Genomic DNA, 9,125 nt, shown 5'->3' on the forward strand with positions numbered 1-9,125 from the left:
GGGTTGAAATATGCAGAGCAAAAGAATGGGAAGGAGCTGCACCGCAGATTCACAGATGGCAAATGAGAAATGTAGTCTGTGAATGTTTTGAAATGTACCACATTAACCCCTTAGTGACCAGCCCATTTTAGGCCTTAATGACCAAGCTATTTTATTCGTTTTTCTATAGTCGCATTCAAAGAGCTATAACGTTTTTATTTTTTCGTCTACATAGCTGTATGAGGACTTTTTTTTTGCGGGATTAGTTGTACTTTTTAATGGCACCATTTTTGGGTACATATAATTTTTATATTAACTTTTATTAACCTTTTTGTGTGGGATTATAACAAAAACCTGAAATTCCGCCATTGTTCTATGCGTTTTTAAATTGACGCCGTTCACTGTGCGACGTAATTAACATGTTACCTTTATTCTATGGGTCGGTACGATCACGGCGATACCACATATGTAGAGGTTTTTTTATGTTTTACGACTTTTGCACAATAAAAACACTTTTGAACTAAAATTATTTGTTTTTGCATCATCGCTTTGCAAGAGCCGTAATTTTTTTATTTTTCCATCAATGTAGTGATTTTTTGGGCTTGTTTTCTGCGGGACAAGACGTAGTTTTGAATGGTACTGTTTTGGGGTGCATGGGACTTATTGATTCATTTTTATTATGACTTTTTTGGGGGGCAATGGAAAAAAATTGCAATTTCGCCATGGTTTTTTGCGGTTTTTTATATACGTTTTTTTATATGCACACAGGTGCACATCCATATAAATACACACACACACACACACACACACACTCACACACACACACACACACACACACACACACACACACACACACACACACACACACACACACACACACACACACTTGAACAAGTACCAACACATACACAGACAAACCCCTCTGTTTCTATGCTCTGCAGTAACCAGTAACATTTCTACTCCTGTAGTTCTGCAGACACCATTCCGAACAAAAGGTGTATACAGTTTTAAGGAATTGCTGTTTGTATACCTTACAGTAGACCTATGTTTTGCATAACTGTTCTGCAAAAGAGACCACAAAAAAAGCTATTGCTATTTAGATTTGCCTAAAAAGGAGCATGTCTTAGATGTGACAATAAATTCCTAATTCACAAACGTAGGTTCATTCACTGTAAACCTAAACTTTAAAGAGGACCTGTCATGTTTATTTTTTTTTATTTTTAAAACCACATACCTCCACTAACGCCAGGAATAAAAGGGGGTATGTGGTTTAAAAAACAATGAAAACAAGAAAAAAAACAAACATAACAGGTCCTTTTGTAAGCATTTTTTTTCCATTAAATAAATTTCTTATGTGTTTTTAAACAACTTTGAAATTCACTTTTATTAAAAAATATTTAACTTTTTGCGATACAGCTTTGTTGTATCCTGTATACATCTATATAGTTATCTTTCAACCGAATCCGTCAGTTCAGCTGAACTGACGGCTCGGCTGAGAGTGGGTCCTGTGTGTCTCTGATACACAGGATTAACCTAATAATCGATCACATCTAAGTTATGAACTTGCTTACAAAGTTGTACATAGTACACATAGTTCTAATCATTCACTGTGCACAATGTTTTATATGCCAATGTTGTACTATATTGTTTTTATTGCTGTGATGAAAATAACAATTCTAGTTACAATAAATTTAATGAACAGTCGACAGTCGACTCCTAGACATATTTAATCATCCTTTTAGGGTATGTTCACACGATGAGAGGCATTTACGTGTGAAAAGACAGACTGTTAACAGCTGCCTCGTTTCACACGTAAGGGTATGTTCACACAGCGTTTTTGCCCCGAATTACGTCCGAAAATAGCGCCTCGATAGCGTTGACAAACATCTGCCCATTGAAAGCAATGGGCAGACGTTTGTCTGTTCACACGAGGCGTATATTTACGTGCCGCTGTCAAATGACGGCGCGTAAATAGACGCCCGCGTCAAAGAAGTGACCTGTCACTTCTTTGGCCGTAATTGGAGCCGTTATTCATTGACTCCAATGAATAGCAGCGCCAATTACGTCCGTAATGGACGCGGCGTTCAAGCGCCTGCACATGCCGTTACGGCTGAAATTACGGGGATGTTTTCAGGCGGAAACATCCCCGTAATTTCAGCCGTTACGACACCCTCGTGTGAACATACCCTAAATGCTCCTCCTCGCATTTTGCGAGCCGTCTGAGACGCTTGTAAATCTTGAGCTGTGCTTCATTGAGTTCAATGAAGAACAGCTCAAATTACGTGGCAAAGAAGTGCCCTGCACTTCTTTGCCGAGGCAGTCCATTTACGCATCGTCGTTTGACAGCTGTCAAACGACGACGCGTAAATTATAGGTCGTCTGCACAGTACGTCGGCAAACCCATTCAAATGAATGGGCAGATGTTTGCCGACGTATTGTAGCCCTATTTTCAGGCGTAAAACGAGGCATAATACGCCTCGTTTACGCCTGAAAATAGGTCGTGTGAACCCAGCCTCATACTGAAGAAGTTTGTGCTGCATATGACTCCATATCCTGTTTTTAGAGTCAAGTCACATTCTTCTTTGCAAACACACATTTTCTATACACAAAAGACAGCAAAGGATCACATCAGGTCTGAAGTATATCAATAGATAAGAAGCATTCCCTTTCATTATGTCTTTTTTCTCTCTTTTTAGAATCCTAAACAAATATTGGAGACACATGTGCTATACATAGTATTCTAGAAGGGATAGTAATTGTAGTAATCTTTGTGGAACTTGCTGCAAGTTCAAACCAGGACTTTCCCACACTATCTTGATGGCCAATGACACAAGAGAGTTGAGAATAGCTTTGAACATGAATGAAAATCTTTCCTCACCCCACCAAAAGCTGTTTTTATTAAATCCTTTTTTGCAGCTGCATAAACTGCAGTGACATCCAGTAACCCCAGCACGGTATTGCTCTAGGCTGCAGAGAGATATACAGTAGCTGTAAAATACCTTTTACTTCACTTCTGTTATCTGTTCTTAATAAACCTGCTCCGAAGTGTCCCTAATACAACTGTAAAGTTTCTTAGTAAGGGCGCAATCACAAAATACGCCACAAAATACACAACAGTAATTCCGCAGCAAATTACGAAGCAGAATGACTTTTATGGATCTCGTGGCGAATTTGCTGTGTATTTGTTTCGTATTTCAGTGCAAAATTTTACATGACATTGAAGTCTATTCTAAAATTCTGAATCCAAAATCTGTAACACGTAGGGTAAGTTCAAACAGTGCGAATACGCTGCGTAAAAGTGCACAGCGTATCCGCCCTGAGCTCCGCATGGAATTCCGACTGAAAAGCCGTTTTATACTTACCCGTAGCCATGGCCACACGTCCCTCTGCCGTCCTGCTGGCCGGCCTCCTGGGATGACGTTTTCAGACCACATGGGATGAAATGTCACCCCTGGAGGCCGGGCTGGATGCAGCGGCAGAGAATTCTGGGTAAGTATAATCTTTTTCTTTTTTTTTTTCAGAGGTGCGATTTTTGCGGCGGAATCATAGCTTTTCCGCTGCAAAAATCGCAACATTTGCTATTTTTTGCAGGTATTATTCAATGGGGAAAACCTGCAACAAAAAAACAGCGATTGCGCAAAAACAATTGACATGCTGCGGATTTAAAAAAAAATGTTTGATAGGTCAATTAAGTTGTTTTCCGCTTATCATTTACGCAGCGTGTGGATGAGGTTTGTTCAAATCTCATCCACTCTGCTGCTACTGTATTATGCTGCTGATTTTCCGCAACTAAATCAGTTGCGGAAAATCTGCAGTGTTTACGCTACGTGTGAACCCGGCCTTACAGAAAACGCTGTGTATAGTATTTCTGCATCTGCAAAATTCTGCAGGGAAATGTAAACCATGTATGTGTTGCAGATTTGGTTTTCACCAATAGTTGACTGAATGCTCTGTCTGGCAACTCGATGGTCAATTAAAATAGAAAATGCATTGGCTGTGGAAAGGCTCTTGTGTAGCACCAATCTCAGTTTCCACCCATCCTGTCTTATGTTCACATTGGGTTATGTGTAATAAGTGATAAATGGAAGTTTGTTCATACATGTTATCGAGGAGTCCAGTGGCAGGCATGGGGTGTTTATAGGGTTGTTAAATAATGATATCTCAATGTGTTCCTATACATAATATTCGTCAAGAGATCACTGACTAAGGCCGTAAAATTGCCCGTAATTACGGACCGTAATTACGGGCCCATTAATTTCTATGGCCGACGGACACCTTCCCGCATGTCTACAGGAGGGTGTCCGTGCCATAGAAACCTGCTGAAAAAAATAGGACATGTCCTCTTTTTTTATTTTACGGACCGTGCTCCTATACTTTATAATGGGAGCACGGGAACCGCATGTGTTTTTACCGTCACTTAGTTAATTTTTTCAATGCAGTTGTATTTTTTTTACCGCAACCGCATTGAAAATTCAGCAAATCGTTATAAAAACTGTTTTTGATGCAGTTTTAACTGCACATTAAGGCCCCATGCATACGACCGAATTTTCATCCGTAATTACGGACCCATTAATTTCTATTGGCCACGGACACCTTTCCGTATTTTTACAGATGGGTGTCTGTGCTGAAAAAAATTATAGAACCTGTCCTATTCTTGTCTGTAATTACGGCAATGACTCTCCCATAAAAGCCTAAGAACGCTTCCGTAAATACGGACGGCTACGGATGTGCATCCGAAAACCGTCTGTATTTACGGAAGCATTTCTATGCAACATGTTGGTGACATAATTTTCAGCCTCCCTCTTTTTTTTACGGATCTGTATATACGGATCAAATACGGATGCATCATGGACCGTATTTGCGTATACCGTTCCGTAAATATGGATGAAATACGGATACATACGGATCCGTATTTACAGACAGTATATACGGATAGATGAAAAGTGTGCATGATAGTGTGCATGGGGCCTAACTGCAGCGTCTGAATACAAAACAGGTTAGATTTGTCTTGGGGAACAGAAGAACAGCCGCAATTTGATTGGGGTGAAATTGAATCTTGCCGCAAGAGGTTTTCTTTAACCCAATAGTGATGAGAAATCATTAATAAATAATGTGGTACCCTTTAAATAGGTGGAGGATTAGGGGGTATGATAACTCTATTTCAATATTCTGACTAAAACTAATTTCGTCTTGTGTACTCATAATGTTTCGATTTTCCATGTATACTCATTATGCACTCTATTTATTTATTTTATTATTAATGTGAAGTTAATGTTATATCAATAGGTTTTATTGATTTTTCCAGCCCACAGATTGGGGGAGGATGTTATTTTAATCAATGGCCCGAACTTTTAATGTATACACTGGTGGATGCACTTATAGCTGCTGTTTTTCCTTACTTTAACCCCTTAATGACCGGGCCTGTTTGTACCTTAATGACCAAGCCAGATTTGTCAAACCTGGTATGTCTGACTTTATCAGAGAATAACTCTGTGAGAGTGTTGAATATCCAAGTAATTCTAACATTGTTTTTTCGTCACATGTTGTACTTTATTTTAGTGGTAAAAGTAGACTGATACAATTTGCGGAAATTAATTAAAAAATAGAAAAATCGAAGAAATTTTGTAAAAATTAAAATTTTTCCCTATTTTTAACTGCAAAATGTCACATATGTACACACATACTCTAAAAAATTTTAAATTAAATATATATTTCCATCTCTTTACTCTATTTTGGCAGCACTTTTGAAAAAAGAAAATAAATTTTCAGCAATTTAGAAGACTTACAAATTGAATAATAATTTTATAAATTTTGAAGTACATTTTGTTTTCCTGCACCAAGCCAGGTTTTCAGAGGCTCATAGGTCTCAGAGTGATGGAAACCCCCACAAATGACCCCATTTAGAAAACTAGACCCCTTAAGGTATTTATCTAGGGCTATAGTAAGTATTTTGACACCACAGATTTTTGCTAAATTGAATACATAGCAGGTGAAAAAAAAAAATAATTTCACTTTTTCTCATAAAAGTATCAGTTTGAAGACCGATTTCTTTGTAAAGCGACCATGAGAATGAAGAAACACACCACAAAATCTATCACCCTGTTTCTCCTGTTTTCAAAAATACCCACATTGTGGCCCTAATGCGCTGCCTGGACACACGGCAGGGCCTCAAAGGAAGGGAGCACCCGGAGGCTTTCAGGACTCATATTTTGCTTGAAAATGTTTTAGGCCCCACTGTACATTTGGAGAAGTTTTGAGCTGCCAGAACGATAGAAACTCCCCATAAACGACCCCATTTCAAAAACTAGACCCCTTAAGGTATTTATCTAGGGGTATAGTTAGCATTTTGACCACACAGATTTTTCGCAAAATATATTGGAATTAGTCTGTAAAAATTAAAATGTACTTTTTTCTGAAACAACATAGAAATTTTTAATATTTACAAGGAATAACGAAGAAAATGCACCCCAACATTTGTAAAGCAATGTCTCCCGATTACGACAATACCCCATATGTGGGAATAAACTGCTGTTTGGACCCACAACAGGGCTCAGAAGAGAAGGAGCGCCATTTGGATTTCTGATTTTGCTGGAATGGTTTTCGGTGCCATGTTGCATTTGCAATGCACTGGAGGGACCAAAACAGTGGAAACCCACCAAAAGTGACCCCATTTTGGAAAAAACATTCAAGGAATTTTTCTAGGGGTATAGTGAGCATTTAGACCCCACGGGTCAGAGTTTAGTAGTATTAATATCAACATTTTTTCCACTAAAATGTTGAATTTTCTCATTTTCGCAAGGGATAAAGGAGGAAAAAAAACAACCATTTTTTTATAAAGCAATTTCTCCCGAATACGGGGATACCCCACATGTGGTCATATGGTTTTTTTCATTAGAAATGAATTAACCCTTTCAGGACTGATCCATTTTTTGCTTTCTTATTTTAGATTTTCACTGCCCGCTTTCCAAGAGCCATAACTTTTTTATTTCTCCATCAATAGAATGGTGTGAAGGCTTATTTCTTGCGGGAGGAGCTGCAGTTTTTATTGGTACCATTTTTTGGTACATAAAAAGTGATTAAAAAGTTGTATTACATTTTTTTTTAGAGCTAAGGTGACAAAAAAAAAACAAACTGCGATTTTGGCGGTTTCAATTATTAAATTTTTTAAGGTGTTCACTGTGCAAATTAAATATTGGTATATTGTAATAGTTCGGACTTTTACGGACGTAGCGATACCAATTTTAAACATTTCTTTTACATTACTTTAGAAGAAAAATGGGAAAAGGTGTTTTTTTTGTTTTTTTTACTCTAAAAAACAAAATTTCTCACTACTAATAACTATAATTCTTCTACACATTTTATTAATCAATCCCCTTAGGGGACTTGATCCAGTGATCATTGGATCACTGGTACAATACACTGCAATACTAATGTATTGCAGTATATTGTTATTCTTACAGACTTCTGTAACAGAGCGATCGCTGTACCTGTCCGTAAGTCCCGGGTGTCAGCTGTAATACACAGCTGACACCCGCAGCGTATAGAGCAGGCACAGCACGTGAGCCGCCTCCATACATCAACCGCTGCACCATGACGGGTAATTAAGTCATAATGCGCAAAGGGGTTAGTGCACAGCGGATGGTTCAAAGTGAAAATTGCAATTTTCCACTGATACGCCATTTTAGTGCATAATATGTTGTGCCCAGTTTGTGACACAGAAGACAAATACCTCATAAACGTTAAACGGGTTCTCTCGGGTATGGCGATGCCATATGTGTGGGCGCAAACTGCTGCTTGGGCACGCTGCAGGGCTCAGAAGGGAGGGAGCGCCATTTTGCTTTTGGAGCGCAGATTTTGCTTGGTAGTAGTTTTGTTTGGGGTTTTAGTAGTATTTCAGTTTATAATGTTGGGGTATCTGTGCGGAGAACATCAGGGAATAATAAGAGGGTATAATAATGGGGTAAATAAATAATAATCCGCAGATGTGTGGCCGGTGTCGCACTGATAAATAGCGCCCCATCTTATCCGCTTTTGGACACTCTGCACATTTTGCATCGCCATATTCTGAGAGCCAGAACTTTTTTATTTTTTCACCACCGGAGCCGTGTGAGGGCTTAATTGTTGCGGGACAATCTGTAGTTTTCATTGGTACCATTTTGGGGTACATGCGATATTTTTTTGATCACTTTTTATTCAATTTTTTTGCAATCCTGACCAAAAAACAGGAATTCTGACACCGTTTTTTAGGTTTTCTTTTTGCGGCGCTCACCGTATGCTATAAATGCCATTTTTACTTTATTCCGCGGGTTGGTACGATTACGGCGATACCATATGTATATAGGTTTGGTCCTTTTTTTTAGCGTTTGCACAATAAAATCACTTGTTTATAAAAAAAAAAAAATTCTGTGTCGCCATATTCTGAGAGCCGTAATTTTTTTATTTTTTAGTCAAAAAAGCTCTGTAAGGGCTTGTTTTTTACGGGACGGATTGAAGTTTTTATTGGTACTATTTTTGGGTACATGCGACTTTTTGATCACTTTTTATTCTTTATTTAGGGAGCGGTGGTGACCCAAAAAATTGTGATTCTGTCGTAGTTTTTTATTGATTTTTTTTGGGGTGTTCATCGTGCGGGAAAAATAACATTACAGTTTTATAGTTGGGGTCGTTACGAACGCGATGATACCAAATATGTGTACTTTTTTAACGTGTTCATTTTTTTTCTATAATAAAGTCTTATTATAGGAAAAAAAAGCATTTTGTGTTTATATAACGTATAACTTTTATTTTTACACTTTTTTGAAAACATTTTTATTACTTTTTTAAACTTTTTTCACTTGTCCCACTAGGGGACTACACGACTTGCAGCTTTGATCGCTGCTAGAGTACATTACACTACACACGTAGTGTAATGTACTCTAACTGTCATTGTGACGTGACTGTCACACTGACAGGAAGCAGAGGAGGAACGGCCGGAGGCTGTTCTTCCGAGGCTTCCGTACATGGCAACCCGGAGGTCATTGTCTGACCTCCGATTGCCACGACAAGCATCGGTAGCCCCCACGATCACTTTGTGGGGGCTGCCGATGTGCTTCAAACCACTTAAAGTGCCGTCGCCGCACTTAAGGGGTTAATTGCCGAAAGCAGCG

Source organism: Rhinoderma darwinii, chromosome 6, assembly GCF_050947455.1.
Source record: "Rhinoderma darwinii isolate aRhiDar2 chromosome 6, aRhiDar2.hap1, whole genome shotgun sequence".
NCBI classification, from domain to species: domain Eukaryota; kingdom Metazoa; phylum Chordata; class Amphibia; order Anura; family Rhinodermatidae; genus Rhinoderma; species Rhinoderma darwinii.